Below are 19,572 nucleotides of genomic sequence, written 5' to 3'. Positions count from 1 at the left end.
TTAAATTTATGGAAGGAGCTTCAAATATAATATCTGAAAACTTCAATGGAGAAGTAACACAGCCAACCAGTTGCAAATAACTGTTTAATATATTTACCTAGGTTTCAACACCTCCAAGGTTGTCTTCATCACAATGAAAATTTAGAAGCACTATAAAATAATACATAGAAAATAAGTTTCACAGAAATATTAGCCAAGATGAAGAATGTCACCACATAGAAAGGTTACTTACATAAAGGTACATTGTGAGAAGGCAAAGTTTACAGCACACATTCACAAGTAAAATTAAAAATGTTCCAGCCATTGGTATGTACACCCTACAAAAAACAGCATCAAACTGAACAGGCCAGGGGCTGCAACAAAAACAACACACAGGTTGGGCAATAGGCAGCACAACTTGCGTCTTGTTTTTTTTAGGAACAATGTAAGCCACTGGGCAGTTCAGTCTGATGTTGTTCATTGCAAGGTGTACATACCAAAGGCTGGAACATTTTTAATTTTGCTTGAGCGTGTCTGCTCTAAGCTTTGACTGTTGCCTTCTCGCAATGTGACTTTATCTAAGTAACTTTTCTATGTGGTGACATTCTTCATCTTAGCTAATATTTCTGTGAAACTTATTTTCTATGTACTGTTTTATAGGGCTTTTAAATTTTCATTCTGATGAAGACATGCTTAGAGTTGAAGAAAATGTATTAAACAATTATTTGCAACCAGTTGGCTATGTTACGTCTCCATCGAAACTTAAATACAGTTGCTGAAAGGCAGCCATAATCAAAACTGCAATATTTGCAAATGTCTTCAAATATTTGATTTTGACATTCTGATTCAGTTTTACTAATTTTCATAAACTTCTTCACCGTATTGATTATTTTCTCATTTCTATACACTGTACAATTTGTACAAATTGTGAATCATAACTTTTTCTGTTGTAAAACATATGGAACAATGTCTAATCTGTCACTCCTTGCCACAAAAGCTGTGGCTGAATGATTTATTTCTATATACAGCAAAAGAAATTCCATGTGCAATCAATCATCACAGCACTTACAGTACCGTAAAACGGGGTGAATAGAAACAGCAGGGTGAATAGAAACAAAACTTCATATACACAATTACTTTGAATACTATAAGGTTTTACTGGATATCAGTTTTAACTGTTATTGTTTTGGGGTTGGCAACACTTCAGACTAACAACGAAATTATGTTTTTGTTGGGTTGGCAGCATTGTAGGTTGATGTTTATCCTTATGTCTGTGTCAATAGTTTTTAAGTTGTTTTCCTACCTACTTTGAACTTCTCTAGTAAGTAAACGTGTATTCTACATATGGCAGTTAATGGCATTGTAAGTACTACATATAACATCTATATAAAACAGTTAGGGCTCGTTTTTGTTTCACTTTCAATGAAATCAGATATGTGAATTTTCAATTTTTTTAGGTTATGTTTATAAACTTTGCGGGGTGAATAGAAACATATGAATTCTGGTGTTTCTATTCACCCCACAATAACAAAATCTAAAAAAATGTATTAGTATGCCATATTAATACTATATAATTCTCTAGTTATGTTACATGCACAACTAACATATCTTCCTTGTTTCAGAGTTGGTGTTCAAATGCGTCATGGAAATACAAACCCATCATAGGAGGTGGTTACAAAAAACACAGACCTATGGGTAATCATATAAACAATGCCCTCTCTGACATCAAATCAGGGTTAGCTTGCGGAAACCAGCTGAAATACATGGGATTCATTTTATCCTACTATACAGACACCTAAAAAGAGGCACCAAAATTAAACCTCAGGGTGGACAAACTGCCTTGTCTTTTGAAGAAGAGAAGCTGTTTGTAGACAGATTGAAAATATGCAGTGAATGGGGCTATCCTATTGACTTTACAACCTTAAGACTTCTAGAAAAGGATTCTCTGGACAGAAGGGGGGAGGAAGTGAGAAGGTTTATGATTAATATCCCGGGTCGTGATTTTGTGGAATCATTTATGAGGCGACACAAAGATGAGTTAGCTGTGTGAATGTGCCAAGACATAAAACGCTTCAGAGCTGGTGTTACACCAGAAACCATCAACAGTTACTTCGATGAACTGTTAAAGGAATTGGAGAATGTGCCACTGTCTAATATAATAAATTATGATGAGACAAACCATACAGATGACCCAGAAAAATGAAAGGTAGTCACACGGAGGGGAACTAAATATCCCAAAAGGGTCAGACCCAGAAAAATGAAAGGTAGTCACACGGAGGGGAACTAAATATCCCAAAAGGGTCATGAACTCCTCACAGGCATCAATCTCTGTTATGTTTTCAGCTGCTGCGGATGGCACTATACTACCCCCTTATGTCATGTATAAGGCTTTGCATTTATATCGAAGCTGGACTGAGGCTGGGCCAAAATATGCAAGATACAATCAGACAAAATCTGGCTGGTTCAATTCATTCTGCTTCGACGAATGGGTCCTAACAGTTGCTGTCCCATACCTGAAAAAGCTGGAAGGTAAGAAATTTCTCATTGGAGACAATTTACCTTTGCTTCTGTCCATAGAATCAGTTAAGCTGTGTCAGGACAATGACATAAGATTTATATTCCTACCAGCAAATTCAACACACCTGACACAACCACTGGATGTGGCATTTTTTCGGCCTTTTTAAAACAACTTGGTGCCAAATATTAGAAGAATGGAAGAAAGGCCCAGGAAGAAACGAGGCAACAGTTCCTAAGGATAAATTTACGTGGCAGGAAGTTACTGATATCCGGCAGTTCTCCCGTGTTTTTATGGAACAATCAGTACGCCGGGAAAGCTTTAAACATCAAATTTACTCTACATTTGAAAAAGTTGTGTGACTCCTTGAAGGAAAAAATGTTATTGCAGGTTTTAGGAAATGTGGGATCGTGCCTCTAGACTGCAATAAAGCACTGTCAGTACACCCAGGTATACCAGTAAATGAAAACCAGGATAAGAACAATCTTGAAGAATCCACTAATGCTGTTGACAACAGTTAGAGGATTAGACAACGCGAGATTCCTAAACAAAGGAGAAAAAGGTCAAAAGTTAATGTCCAACCTGGCAGAAGTGTTAGTGTTGATGACTTTGAAGACATGAATGGGGAGGATGTAGCCCCCAATTCTTCACTTTACATCAATCCAAGCCCTTGTACATCTAAACATGCCAAGACAACCACAAAATACCAAGAAAAACTGAAAACATCATGATTCATCATCAGAGGATGAAGATACACACTCAGTGCAGGATAGTGATGAAGACTTGATTTTTTCCTCTTCAGATTCTTCAGATCAAGATGAAAATACAGGTATCTCCATAAGCCAAGGTGACTATAAGGTGGTCAAAGTATATGGTAAAACATCATCTTTTCAATATTATGTTTGCAAAGTTAATTACCTTACTGACAATGGTTTTCTTGGAACATTTTAAAAAAAAAGAGTTCCTCAAACCAAAAGGTTCACAATGACTGAAGAAGAATCTTTTGTTTCAAGAAACAATGTCGTCCTAAAATTGTTGTTGCCAGTTCTCTGCTCAAGTGCTCGTTTCAAAGAAATGCAATGTTTTGAGGATGATCTTTCTGATTTAATGATTTATTAATAATACAATACCAGTCTCATGGTAAACAGCTGTGTTCAGTGTTTGTTCACCTTAAGTTTGAATAGATTATCCATGTGACACAAACATTTTTGTATATTTTACTTACTTTTAAAATTGATAAACCATTATCATTTGAAATAAATGTTTTTCTGTTTACTTTATAATAGCTTTTATCAACCTCTCTTTGCTTTTAAAAGAAACAATGATAGTTTTACAACACTGTTTCTATTCACCCCTATCTGCAGGGTGATTAGAAACACAATGTTTAATTTTTTTTTTAATTTTTTGAAAGAAAATAATTTGATAATACTATCATAAACTGATAAGAGCAATACAGACCTGAGTTTTGGGTAGTATTTTTTGTTTAAACTTGACAAACAATAAGTAAATTTTTCAACCAAAGTTCAAATTTGTTGCTATTCACCCTGTTTTACCATAATGTAATTCCTATCAATATTTGCCAGTAGCATTAGGTGGCAGAAGGGAACGTGGTGAACGAATGATGGAGTATATCATAGCTGAAAGAAACAAATTCAACAAAAGTGGACTTGTAAAAGATCAGACAAGCAAAACAATAATGAAATAATCAACAAGAAGCAATACTACGAATGTGTGTGTAATGCAGGGAGTGACCACAAACTAGTTTGGCAGTTTTCATGTTCAAGTTCAACACTCAGCAAAAAGGAACATTGTACTCCTGATATTGATGAACTGCAGATAAATTAGTTATCATTTTAAATAACTCTTCCTTAAAAACCTGACCAAATAGATAACTTGAAACTGTTAAAGTTAAATGTCTTGGAAAGAACTACAAGAATTCAGGAAGAAGATATATTCTCAGAAGCAAAACAAATTGTTTAGAACCCTCTCACTCACTCAGTCAGGAAAGACAATCAATGTAGTGAGATACCTGTGATTCTAATGCAGTATGAGAAGAAATAAACAAAAAAGAACATGAGGAAATTTAACAATCACCTCATCATGTAGATGACAGACTAAAATCAAAAGAAGAAAATTTTGAAATGCAGGAAGGCAATCTAAAGTAGCTTGAATTAAGAACAAGAAAGAACATTATTTCATATATAAGCACGATATCACTAGCACTTTTTCCATTCATTCATGTATCATGCTATGCGTCTCCGCAAATGAAGGAGAGTCTTAAAGATGCAGAACAACTGAAGTCAAGTTATACATCAACAAACAGAAGCACCTACTACAGACTATTTAAGTTCATTATATTGCCAACTATTTATAGCTAGTGCTAATCTACTCACATAATTAACATTGGGAACTACTTCTAGTTTAATTTTTAACTTGTTATCAGTCAGTATTGTTATCCAATACCTTTTCTTGCACTGCTTACTTCCTGTCTTATTTCCCCTTACTTCACACTAAGCATTTGTGTAATGATCTCAGAGACTGCTGTTACATGTTTGTATAATGAAAAGGTAAAACTTGTTTAAATTGAACATTAATATTAACCGAATTTACATGACAAAGTCTAAATATTCTGATAAATCAGAAGAGAGTATAGTGCCACACTTTTTTACTTTTTTTTGTACAATGTATACTGACACACCATCTTAAAAAGAAATAACTTCCTTGGACAGCAATACTAATGAAATATTTGATGTAATGACCACTGGTGTACACATCACACAGTGTCAAATTAAAAACAAGGATGCTCCAGCAGAGGAAAAAATAAGATACCTGTTAGAAGCAATAACAGTAGTCATAAATAGAGTACTGAGACTGGGAAAATACTACGCATCTGTAAAAATGTTGAAATGGTGCAACTGTATGAAGAAGAATGTTGTTTGAAAGTTCAGCAAACATTTTCAGTCTGGTTTATGTTCTCATCAGTCACAGAGTGCCTTTAATATCCAATCACCTATTACCTTTACTCCTTCCATTGTGATACTATTGCTCAAGAAGGGCAACAGAGAAAAATCTTGAGACTTATCATCTTATAAATTATCTGATTAATGTCATAGCGAAAGTACTTAATGAACAACAATTGTTCTTCTACCAACCAGTCATATAAGAAGGATTTTGCAAATGTTTATCAAACACTGACCATAACTCATTCAAAAAAACATGGAAAGCTACATCAACATAAATCAAACATTCACTGACTATTGCAAAGCGCTTGATTCAATGTACTAGCGGGCAGTCATAAAAGTCCTTAAGAATTCCATTGTCAGTTGTAAATATATGAGCACTTTGGATCACCTTTCTGAACAGGCAATAACGTGTGTCAGGTAGATGAAGACCTCATTCCTGACATGATCCCAGTAGTCAAAGAAGTTCAGTATGGGGTACAACACCTCTGAATGTGTTTACCTTGTCCACAAAAGTTGCTACTACAGCTGAAGAATGAGAGCTACACTAAAGTTTTGAGTCCAGATATCCAAACTGTTAGAACTGCCCACAAAGCTAATGAAGAAATAGCACGTGAAGAATAGAGTTTGGCATGATTTACAAAGCTCAGTTCATCCTGGTCAACAAAGATGTTCCTACATAGTTAAAAACAAAACTGTGCAATAATTGTTACCTGCCAGTAATAACGTATGGTATCAAAACACTGGCTCTGACAAAACTGAATGTTAATAAGTTACAGCACACACATAGGACAATGGTGAGGTAGATATTGGGCAAAACCTTCAGTGTCATCAGAAAGAAAACCATAGACAAGATACACCCTTAGGAGAGTTAAGACATTGAAATGGCAATAGCTTGGTCACACGGAGAAGCAAAGCTTCAATAGGTGATTCGACAAGATTGTTTGATGGAGACCTTGGGGACACCCAAGAGGTGTTGGAATACTAAGAGGAAAATATTTTCCAGATGATTTTTGACATATTCCACTTCCATGTGGACCATTTCACTTTGGAGCTGTGAGATGAACTTTAGCATCTTTTGCTCTTACAATATGTTCAACATCCCTGTTGATTTTCTCACTATGGCTCAACAGATCAAAAAGGGTACCTAATTTGATAGCTTGATTATATGAAGATGGCTGCTGAAAGCACATGGGCACCTGAGAATTCAGTATCAAGTTAAATTCAAGAATATGACAAAAGAATTAGTGTCTAATCCTGTTTTCTAGTCATATTCTGGCACAAACATTATTTTGCAGTTTCAAATTCTTAGGACCTCATGTACAGCTGTTGTACTCCTATATATGATCCTGATACAAAAATAATAGGTGTCTCTTTATAGTTACCAGGCACCATTTTCAATTTAGTTTTTGAGCAGTATAAATAGTTCCTCCCAAATAAAAAGTGTGCATGGGGTATTCATTACAAGCAATATGATGATGTCTATATTGCAATGTTAGTGTCCAATCACTATAGCAAATCACGTTAGTCTGGGACTATATTCAGTTGATACATTAGTACTGAATAGGTTTGCAAACAATGTGATGTGATGCTATATCATTACTGAAGCACTCCTAGAAACACTGACTATCGTTCCGTTTTACTTTCACTGTCAATAAGCATCTTTGACCTGAATAACACATTGGCAAAGTAAACTGAAAACCTCAACAAGGTGGCAACAATATCTTCTGTACACCAGAGAAATCAAGAAATGAAGCAGTAACAGCATGCTTTCCAGTATTCTTACAAGTGGGATGCTCATACGCTACATATCTATAGGCCAGTTTCTTGCATATCTCAGCAATTAAACATTCATCAACACTTTTTTTTTGCAATACTTTTACACATTATCACTGTGAAAGCATGTATTCGCAATATATTGTGTTTTAATCCATGCTTCCTCTGAATAAACCACTGGCCTCTTTATCAATGTTCACTTTTATATAGTATGCTTTTTTGAAACAATTTAATTTGATTGGCATTTGCTGACTCATATATTCTCTCATATTTTCAAAGCAAAGCCCATATGCTAAAACAATTTTCCCAGTTTATTTGACAACCATGAAGACCTGGTCTATGAGATAAAAGCTGTGACTTTGTGCAAAGTTAATATTTCTTTGTAATGTTCATAATATTGACAAAAATGCTGCTTAATAACAAATTCATCAATGGGATATTTGTGTGCACTTTCCTTCTTCTTTAGGGCATATATTTGGATCCCACTATGTACAGCCTCAGTTTCTCCAGCCCTAGTTTGCACACAATCAACATACTCAACTTTTAACATTTTGCTTCCACATGGTACTGCTTTTTGTGTCAGCACTGTCACTTCTTTCTTCTTCTCATCATAAATAAATTTAATGATATTAATAGCATGCAGTCACACCAAACCACAAAAGTATTTTCTGTGATCACTTTTCATGGTTGCACTGTGAGGTAACAATGTGCACTGTTTTAGACTGCATGTGGCTTTATTTAGTTAACTCCTGCTGCAGGCAGATCTCCAGTTCACTTTGCTGCATAGTGCTTTAAGTTGCTCTATGAAAGGAATATATAGAACTTCAGTTCAGACAATATTATGTTTGTTCTGAGAACCACAATAATGTTTTTCATAGACAGTGAATGTTATATGAAATACACCACAAGCAGAATTAGTTTGGTCCAACACAAGCTACAAGATACAAAAATAAACTTTTACAAACACACACACACACACACACACACACACATATGCATGCACACAAAGGCAAAATACACTATATAAATCACATTAATGGGATATTTTCTTAGTGCAGCACACAGTGCTAGAAAATCCACACTGATGACACAAAAACAGGTGTATTACTTACGAGTTTCACGTGCTCCTACTATTTCCCACAATTTTTATCATTTCTGTGTATGCAAAGACATAGATGTGCACATACATACATGTAGATTATGTATCAAATTACAAATAAAATAAATGAATTAAGTTTGTTGTGCCAACTAAGTATTTGATGGAAGTATAGTTCTGCTTTAAAGCCTTCACTCAAATGACACCCAAAAACCAACCTAACAAAGATGGAATTTAATTTAGAAACCTCACACACACTCAGTACATGAACAGATGTTTCCAAGTTTTTGATAGTAGTCATGGGAAAGCAAGGGAACATGATACACCACATACTGCATTTTTAATGGAATTTCAAATACCATTATATAAATGAAATTGGAAAAGCATGAAACTACAGTTGGAATTGTCATAATAAGGCACTCATATAATGTTTCACATTCATAGCAGTCATGGGAAAGCAAGGGAACATGTTACACCACATACTGCATTTTTTAAAATGGAATTTCAGATATCATGATATAAACGAAATTGGAAAAGTATGAAACTCCAGTTGGAAGTGTCACAATAAGGTGCTCAGATAATGTTTCACATTTCATTATCAATTGGTCACTTCACCCAGTAGATACAAAACCTAACAAAATTAGTTACTATAGCAAAATTAGTTACTAATGTAGAGATAAACCACATACTTCTGATTTATTTTTGACCAGTTTCATTCATCATATATGAGCATCATTAGGTAGTCAGTGACTTGGTGGGAACATAAAGCAAGAAGTAACACATCTAGAGATATCAAAACTACCCTCACATACCTCACAGATTGACCAATTCATTAAGCTAAGTTCACACATCATCAAAGAAGACTAAACAGTATCGGTCAAATATCACAGCAATGTTATTTCATGATATAACACACCAAGCTGAAACTACTCCACCTGCTGTTATTGCACTCTTGCAAATAATTAATATTTTTTCTTTACTGATTTTTCAATTTTCATCCAAGTATCTACATGTGCATATGTAGTAGACACCTGAATCTACCAAAATGTTAACCAGACTTTGCTTCACTTGGATTTGTTATTGAGACTGATTGCAATAGGGCATTTTGTGTTCCCAGAAACCATGTAACTTAAAATATATTAAGAAAGGAACTTATTATTACAATATGCAACAGCAGATTCAGAGTGAACTAGTATGTTGTTTTGGACATATTTACACCACTCATTAAAAAGACTGGCAGTAACATATTTGATTTTTCTGGCACTAATTGACTTAGCAGACAATTAATTCTGAAGTTAGGAGACACCAAAACTTTCCATTCCAGCTTCTATCATTATTCTTTGTTGTCCTAATTTTTATGAACTGACTGATACCCTAGATTACATAATTAAGCCATTAATTAACAAACTGGATAATTCATCACAATTTTTACGATGGCACCTGTACTCATAAATGAGTTATTCCCAATGCAGGCATACAAAATGGTTCCATGAACTTTTAACATTTTATTAACTCAACACATACGAAGTCTGTTCAAAAAATTCTGGAACATTCGTAATTTTGCGCCAATGATGTGTTGGAACAAAATGCAGTTGACATCTCTGTACACACCTGTGTTTAATGTGTAACTGCCAAAAGTTTCATTGTTGTATGTCTCTTAACTATTGTTCAGTGCTGTATTGAGTAGAACATTGAGTCACACAGTTTGAGAATTTAGAGATGGTAGAGTTAGAGGAGCAACGTGTCTGCATTAAATTTTGCATGAAATTAAAGAAAACCTTAAAGTGATGAGTGCTTAAGCCGTACTCAGTGTTACGGCTTAGAAAAGGCAGGATGAAAGCTAAAGATGACCCTTGCTCAGGACATCCTTTGATTTCTACCAACAATGCTCATGTCAGGAATGTCATCAAAATTGTGTGTGCCAATCGAGGACTGGCTATCCGACAGTCTGCAGAAGAATGTAACATTTCAGTTGGATCATGCCATGATATACTGACACAGCATCTCAGAATGCATCGTTTTGCCACCATGTTCATCCCACAACTCATGAGTCGAGACCACAAAGACTTTCACCTCACAATTTGTGGAGAGCTTTTGGATTATGCAAATGAGAACAAGATGTTTCTTAAGAGAATCATACCAGGTGATGAGATGTGGGTCTACAGTTATGATGTTGAGAGTAGGGTTAAATTTTCACAAGGAGTTGGGAAAGGTTTTCCCAGACTCGAGAGGTCAGGTCAAATGACAAAGCCAAGCTGATAGTTTTGTTTCACTTTGAAGGATCAGTTCATCATGAATTGATGCCAAAGGGATGAAATGTTAATCGATGGTACTATCGGGATATGTTGCTGCACTTGTAAGAGAATGTGAGAAGAAAATGGCCTGAAATGTAGCAAGACAATTCATGGCTCTTGCATCACGATAACGCACCCACCCTCTCATCTCTGTTGGTGCATGACTATTACACAAAAAATGAAATCACTGTGCTGCCTCATAAGCCATACTCTCCAGACCTGAGCCTTGTGGTCTTTTTTTATTTCCAAAGTTGAAAACCCCATTGAAAGTATTAAGATTTGCAACGATAGACAAGATAAAATAAAATTCACAGACAGTGCTTCACGCAATCCAGCAAGAGGTGTACCAAGACTGCCTCCAGAAGTGGAAACAGCATTGGAAGTGGTGTGTCAATTGCGGAAGAGAGTATTTTGGGAGACTATGCACAATATGTAAAAGGTAAGCATACAAAAATTTTGGGGACGAAGTTCCAGAATTTTTTAAACAGACCTTGTATTTTGTAAACTAAATGTCTTTAACATATAGCTCATCCAAATTAGCAAAATCTGTCCTACCAGTTTTTCAAACCATTATGTAATTTCTGAAATCATAATATGTTCATATGCTAGCCTTTATGTAGCACATCTCATTTCATCTCAAAATCATCAATCTGTAGTTAGTTGTCACAATACCCACATCTCAACAAGAGCCAGTGCCAGATTGGTATACGAATAACACCTATGCGGAATGTCGGAAGACCATGACTATTCTGTATTATTTTAGAATCAGTTTCGAATCTGCTCCCAATCAGTACACTAAACTTCGCCCAGTGACTTATGTTATCTTTCATGCACTTATATTTTGAGTCTATTTGTGAGATACTATCACTTTGGGCATTTACTGTGTCTATGCACTGGATATGTAATATTTGAACTGTTATATCAAGGATCAGATCATAGCATGTGCACTGTTTTTTCATAAAGCAAAGCCACTGTTATGACAGTGGTTAGTTAGCACGCTCTATAGTTTTGTTGTATTTATATACATCATTTCAATGAAGGGATTGATAGAGGAACCTGCCTGTAAAGGATATTTTTATGAGAAATGGAACTAATCATTGGGTGTTTCACAGAGACAATAAATATGGAAAAAGTCACAATTTTAATTTAAAAGTGTGCAGTGTACATTATTAGAGGAATTCCTGAAAGCCAGTTTATAGCAGTTTGATGAACTTTCTTCAAGGAGACACTGAGTGCGGACTGGACAAAGCAGATAGGTACATTCCCAATGTTATATTGCAAATGTGAAAATCACACACATGGACTACTACAAAGTTGTGAAAATAAAATCAATTAATGTGTAAGATGAAAAGTTATATGGTAAAAATAAAACATGCAAAACTATGTGAAACACACCGTAACACAGTTTCATGAATGTGAACCATGCATTTCAGTCCACCACCATTGGCTAAACGACTTTATTGTTGACTCACCATTAGACAGGAATCATGAAGTTATTGTCTACCAGTCCCTCTGAGACTGACCACAGCTACTGTTGTAAAGGTATGGTGTGTGGGAGTCGTGGACATGGAAGTGGCCATGGGCTGGAACCCCCAGCGGTATTGCATACACACGCTACACAACAGGAGAAAGGGCTACCAAAGGTGGCAATTGCTGTGGGTAGATACTAGTCATGCAGGGGCTATGTAAATAGTTTTCAGCTTCCTACCTGACTGGTCCTGACAAATTGGCAGCCTCACATTTACCACTTCACAAAGAAAATGATGGACAATAAAAAAACTAAATATTAAATATAATTTAGTAGTGTGTTCAATCCACACTTGCAAAATGGAAATATCAATACCAGAATGAAATCAATATATCTTTCTAATGGTGACACCCAAATGGTAACAATAAATACTATTGAAGCTACTGAAACATTACTTTAAGAAATTATTAAATTATATTCCACTTCCAATGAGGAAAAAGGAAGATAAACCATTCTAATGACAAATTTTGAAGATAGAATCCAGAAAAAATACATCTACAGTCCATGAATATTTGAGGAAACGTAAGATTTAATTCAGAAATATAGAGGGACTGTATGCAGCTGAATTATGCATACTATAAAGACATATTGCTTGAAAATCAGTACATATGGTATTGTGATGATAGACCTGAATGCTACATAGAAAAAAAAAAAAAGAGCCAAGTATTTATTAATATTAAAACTATACACTGTGAGTTTATACCAAAATTGAGTACCTTTTGGGCATGGTTTTGATGCAATGCAGTGGCAAGTGTGATTTGAAGAAGTGCTATTACTTTGGCCTTCACTTGCTCCAGAGTATTCAGTATTCAAAATGTTTACAATCATATAATATGATTCAGCCATCTCAATGCCCTTTAACACATAATGGAACATAGTGCAGAAAACATCAATATCCTAAGTTAAAATAGGTCCCTTGATCACAGTTGATGCTTTATTAAAAACATTGTCAGGGAAGACTCATTTACCTTCAGTTACTACAGTGATTCAAACTCTATGTTAAACTGTAGATACCCAAACAACTGGGCTTCTAAGTCAGTTCAAAAGTAAGAAGATAGCAAGGGCATTACACATCCAATAACATTGTGCCCAATAAAGCACTGTGGTGGTCAAACCAACATTCTGTTTGAGGGTAGCTTCACTTTTATAATTACAATCAGATATGCATTAGGCAAGTGCTGTATTTTTTATTTATCTTCATCCAGTTTCTCTTCAATTTTCATTACAGTTCTTCTGATATACAATCTGCTAACCTGACATGTTAGGATAATAGCAAAAAAGTTTTCACATTTGTCCATACATGCCTTCTTTGGTAATATGTTACTAATTTTCTAGAAATTGGTGGTACTGGTAACATATGGTTAAGATATTGAATAAAACTATTTGAGAACAGGTATACAACTGCAGTGTACTTGATATAACCAAAACAGCACAAATTAAAATTGAAAGGTACAAATATATGACACTCTGATTTGATACCTCGAAGTGGGAAGGCCTTAGAGTTCAAACTGGCATCACAAAATATTAATTGTTGGGCAGTAATAGAGTTGTGTCAGCTTAAATCTTCCATTATTTATTGGCATTACTGGTGATTAAAAAGTATCTCCAATAATTTCAAGTAGAATTAAATACTCACATACTTCAGGAAAAGCAGATTGATCAAATGATGAAAAAAAGTTAACCATCATACTATGACCTGAAAGCAACAGCCATTTATCTCAAACATATTCAACAAGCACCCTCTGCCCCTTGGTCATATTGCCCCCTGTTTTCAGTAGTGGAGTTAGTATAATCTTACACATTTATACCTCAAAGCAAAATAATTCATCATTCATGCTAAAGAAATCACTCTTACAGTGGAAGAAAGTGTACATGTAATTTCTACTGACTAAACAGAGGCAGATGACTTTTTTCTGACAGTTAAGAGAACTATGATTAGATTAGATTAGATTAGATTAGATTAATACTAGTTCCATGGATCATGAATACGATATTTCGTAATGATGTGGAACGAGTCGAATTTTCCAATACATGACATAATTAGGTTAATTTAACAACATACTTAAGTTAATATAACAACTTTATTTTTTTGTGTTTTTTTTCTTTATTTTTTATTTTATTTTTTTTATTTATTTTTTTTTAATTTTTTTTCTTAGTTTATATCTAAAAATTCCTCTATGGAGTAGAAGGAGTTGTCATTCAGAAATTCTTTTAATTTCTTCTTAAATACTTGTTGGTTATCTGTCAGACTTTTGATACTATTTGGTAAGTGACCAAAGACTTTAGTGCCAGTATAATTCACCCCTTTCTGTGCCAAAGTTAGATTTAATCTTGAATAGTGAAGATCGTCCTTTCTCCTAGTATTGTAGTTATGCACACTGCTATTACTTTTGAATTGGGTTTGGTTGTTAATAACAAATTTCATAAGAGAGTATATATACTGAGAAGCTACTGTGAATATCCCTAGATCCTTAAATAAATGTCTGCAGGATGATCTTGGGTGGACTCCAGCTATTATTCTGATTACACGCTTTTGTGCAATAAATACTTTATTCCTCAGTGGTGAATTACCCCAAAATATGATGCCATATGAAAGCAATGAGTGAAAATAGGCGTAGTAAGCTAATTTACTAAGATGTTTATCACCAAAATTTGCAATGACCCTTATTGCATAAGTAGCTGAACTCAAACGTTTCAGCAGATCATCAATGTGTTTCTTCCAATTTAATCTCTCATCAATGGACATACCTAAAAATTTGGAATATTCTACCTTAGCTATATGCTTCTGATTAAGGTCTATATTTATTAATTTATTTATGTCATTCCCTTGCCTTGTATTTATAAATGTAAGTATCTAATAATATAAACAACAATGATGAGAGGTAACCACTGAATACTATCTAACTGGTGTTGCATGCATAAATATGACAGCTCAAAAATTTGCTCTAGCTTGTGAGCAGCATAACTTGTTGTTTAGAGTCTCTCCCTCCCTCTCTGTCTCTCTTTTTGTTATCATACGTAATTTTCATTTTCTTGCTTTTGCTGAGAACCACATGCCTCCTTTTCCCCCACTTATCTATACTTCACTCTCTCCACTTAACACCACACATCTGTGTCACTTCTTGTTGTCACAATCCTTTTCTCTCCCCCTTCATCTGTCTGCTTGACAACAGCTCATGTTTGTTTTGGGAGGGGAAGTTGGAAAGGGAGGATAGGTATCCACATATGACTGCAGTAAGAAAAAGTGATAGCTCACTCAAAAGCCACAGCAGTTTTCTTAGCTGCTCCATTTGTGTCTGCTCCAGCAATCCACCAGGAGTTGAATAGTTCCTCCCCTTGCGCCTATGTTTACATCCTACAATCCATACATATTATAAAAATGTGTGTATCATAACAGCATTTCCATGCTGTAAAACATATGTCTAAAAAAGTCACACATGGGGTCTTCCTGCTCGGTTCCTATTTGAACTGGGAACATGGGGTGAAAAGTTTTTAGTTATGTACAGACCAGCACCCACTTGTATAGCCATTTCAAAATCTTTCTTACTTTAGGTTTGTTACAGTATATTAAGCGAGGTCTGAATGACAAGCAGGAGCCATTTGTAGGTGTTCCATTTGTAATTTACACAAGAAAGTCGCTACTCACCGTATAGTGGAAATGCTGAGTCGCAGATAGGCACAACAAAAAGAGAAGAATGATCATTAATTACATGTATTTGCCTACCTTGTTACAAAATTTGAACCGATCCGTACAAGTCTGAAAAACAGAAGTGGTGCACATTAAAAAAACTGCCATGTGGTTTCAGTTGCCTGAGACTGCAGTCAGGCATGTGAGGTAGGTACGTGTGTGTGTGTGTGTGTGTGTGTGTGTGTGTGTGTGTGTGTGTGTGAGATCTATTTTTGATGAAGGCCTTACTGGCCGAAAGCTTTATTTGCGACAGTCTTTTTGTTGTGCCTATCTGCATCTTCGTTATATGGTGAGTAGCAACTTACCTTTTCATATTTTCCATTCCATCCTAGATTTTCCATTGTTTGATGTTCTTCTGGGAGGTGTTTGAAGCATGTCACTTCTGTACTTTAAACTTGCATGGATTGGTTTAAACTCTGCACAAAGGTAGATAAATGGATAACGTGAAAACTATTTTTTTTTATCCAGTTATCATTATCTATTGTCAAGATAGCACGTAAAAGTCGTTCTCACATGAACTGAATATGCAGAAAAGTTTTAAAGTGAGCAAAATAAATAAAAATGCATTCTTATGATAAAACTGAAAACTCACTTCCAAAAATGTAGTTTCATTAGGATTTTATGTGCATAAAACACATTTTAGTGAGGTTCCTTATGCACACCACATCTATGTTTCAAACTTATGCGGATCGGTTCAGATTTTGTAACAAGGTAGACAATTACATGTAATTAATGGTCATCCTTTTCTTTTGTGAAAGCTTTATCCATTGCCACGATATCCACAACATGGTTCGAAAGACATTGAAAGAACTTATACCAGATCAGTCAGTCACCGCCCAAGTCAACATCAATCCACATTCATTGTCAAGCTATGGCAGTCTAATGTCAAAATTATGGTATGGTAAAAGTTGGGAACCAGAATGAAAAACAGCACAAAAAAGACAAATATGTCCTGGGCAGAGTTAGGGAGGTAAAAGAAGGGAACTTGCTTTTCAACTTATCTGGCAGCTTTAAAGACATTTAAATGAAAACATCTTGACAAACTGGAGCTTTTTATGAGTTAACCCTACTTTCTCAGCACAGTGAATGCTCTTAGCTGCAAGGTGCTGGTACACCTGCATCTTGCAATCTATACGCTACAGTTCCTGATCCTGTGCCTAAAATTCAGAAGATTCACCAGCCACAGTAAAAACTATATAAATCATCATATAATATCATATGGCTTAAGAGCATACAAGTAGTAGCTAAAAAAGTTTTTTGAGGGGATAAAATTTTTATGGGTGGATTTGTTCTTGGGAGGACACTAAAACAATCTTTAGATTTCTTGGAGGGGGGATTGACTTTTTTCCCCACGCAGACCATTTCTCCAACAAATCCACCCCCTATTACATGTACAGTGAGGTGTGTAAGAACAAAGAGAGAGACACAAACGTATGAGCTTCTAGAGAGTGGGATGCATCAACAATAGGAAGTATGGGGGGGGGGGGGGTGCATCTATAACAGGAAGTATCCCAGACTGGAGATGCACACATCTTGAACTTTAACGACATTTTGTGTCATGCTGTATGTCATGAGAAGTGCCATGTTGGATGACATGATAGTGTGTGTCATGTTATACGATGTGACATCATGTATCATGTTACTTTACTTGACACAATGCATTACATTACATGGCAAGGGTACTAATAGTAACAAGCAGAAAAGCACAATTAAGTGAAGATGTTTTGATTTAAATGTCTCTGAAGTTGCCAGGTAAGTTGAAAAGCTAGTTCCCTTCTTTTACATCACTAACTCTGCCCAGGACACTAACTCTGCCCAGGACATATTTGCCTTTCTTGTGCTGTTATAGGAGCTGTTTTCATTCTGGTGTATGTACGTTCCACACCATCTCCTAAATCATTGGACCAATTTCAGCCAAACTTGGTACACACACACACACACCTTTTAACATCGGGAAAGAATCACTGTTGGGGTAAAAGCCACCTACCTATCAACGGTATGGAGGCGAGGGTGAAAAAATGTGCAGTCCATGACATGCAAATACCCAGACTTTATTCACACAGTATTTTAGAATGAGAGCACTTAGTTACTTGCAACAAACATTACACATAATTTCAAACCTTTACAAAACTTTTTCTCATTGACAACCCCCATAAAATGAAGAAAGAAAATAGTTTACTGAAACTTCCTGGCAGATTAAAACTGTGTGCCTGACCGAGACTCGAACTCGGGACCTTTGCCTTTTGCGGGCAAGTGCTCTACCATCGGAGCTACCGAAGCACGACTCATGCCCGGTACTCACAGCTTTACTTCTGCCAGTATCTTGTCTCCTACCTTCCAAACTTTACAGAAGCTCTCCTGCGAACCTTGCAGAACTAGCACTCCTGAAAGAAAGGGTACTGCGGAGACATGGCTTAGCCACAGCCTGGGGGATACTGGCAGAAGTAAAGCTGTGAGTACCGGGCGTGAGTCGTGTTTCGGTAGCTCAGATGGTAGAGCACTTCCCCGCGAAAGGCAAAGGTCCCGAGTTCGAGTCTCGGTCAGGCACACAGTTTTAATCTGCCAGGAAGTTTCATATCAGTGCACACTCCACTGCAGAGTGAAAATCTCATTCTGAAAATAGTTTACTGCTTGCTCACTGCTCCTGCAGTAAAACTGACGCATCAGACATGACCTTTTAATTTATTACTTCTGTGCAATTAATTGTACTCATGGCACATTCTGCAGACAGTATTCAAATATATCACTGGATGTGCCTGCAGAATTATATCATTGTACAACACATTGTTCAGGAGATAATAGTGTCATAAAAATTGAGCTGCTTGAAAATGAAACTACAGGGAGAGATTTGATAAAGATACAGATGCAATATGTGTGCAAATAAGTGTGAAATATGTTAAATATTTGTGACGCATGTGTACTCTACCAAAGCCACAGGTAAAAAGCTCCTCCTAAACCCCTGGATCAATTTTAACCAAACATGGTGCATATATTACTTACTATCTGGAAAGAAATACTGTGTGGGTAAGAACCACCAGCCTGCTAATACGGTGGTGGTGATAATTAGTGATGGAGAGAGAAAGTGAAGAGGAAGAGATGGACAGAGAGGGGAAGGAAGAGATGGACACAGATAGGAGGGTGGAGGATATGGACAGAGAGAGGGGAGGAAGAGGTGGACAGAGAAAGGGGACAGGAGGAGATGAGGAGAGGGAGAAAGAGAGAGATAGGGGGAAGAAGACATGGACAGAGAGAGAGAAGGAGGAGGAGGAAATGGACAGGGAGGAGGGGAGGAGGAGGTGTATTAAGAGAAGATTGGAGTAAATACACATCCAGGCAATGCTGGTGCACAGCTAGTTATTCAGTAAATGCAAACTAACTATTTAAATACATATGACCTTATAACAATGGTTGTCTCTGTTTTCATGTTGCTTTTATAAGTCTCTTTATTGTTGAAAATAATGCTACTGCTGTACATAATATCTTGTAAATTATTTTCTATCTTGATTTAAGGGTTCATCATTCACATCTGATTAGGTATTTATTATTGCATTATTTCATGGTTCTCACTTTGATTATCAACTTTTGAAACAATAGGTAAACAAGTGGAGAGACTTGAAGAGTATGTTTAAGAATACCATGACTTTTAGTTTCATTTATGAAAGCCACATAAGAGGCATGGCAAAAAAGAGAGAGAGAGAGAGAGAGAGAGATTTTCTTTTTTTTTTTGGTAGGGTTT

The 19,572-nt window shown here is 35.9% G+C and overlaps 1 protein-coding gene across 4 annotated transcripts in view; it reads right to left on the bottom strand.

Moving 5' to 3' along the window:
* The window catches only part of LOC124615313, a 254,126-nt gene that overhangs the window by 5,730 nt on the left and 228,824 nt on the right, over positions 1-19,572 (bottom strand). The window lies entirely within an intron of this gene.

This window comes from Schistocerca americana, chromosome 5 (assembly GCF_021461395.2).
Source record: "Schistocerca americana isolate TAMUIC-IGC-003095 chromosome 5, iqSchAmer2.1, whole genome shotgun sequence".
Lineage (NCBI taxonomy): Eukaryota > Metazoa > Arthropoda > Insecta > Orthoptera > Acrididae > Schistocerca > Schistocerca americana.
This window is presented reverse-complemented; position numbering and strand designations above follow the sequence as displayed.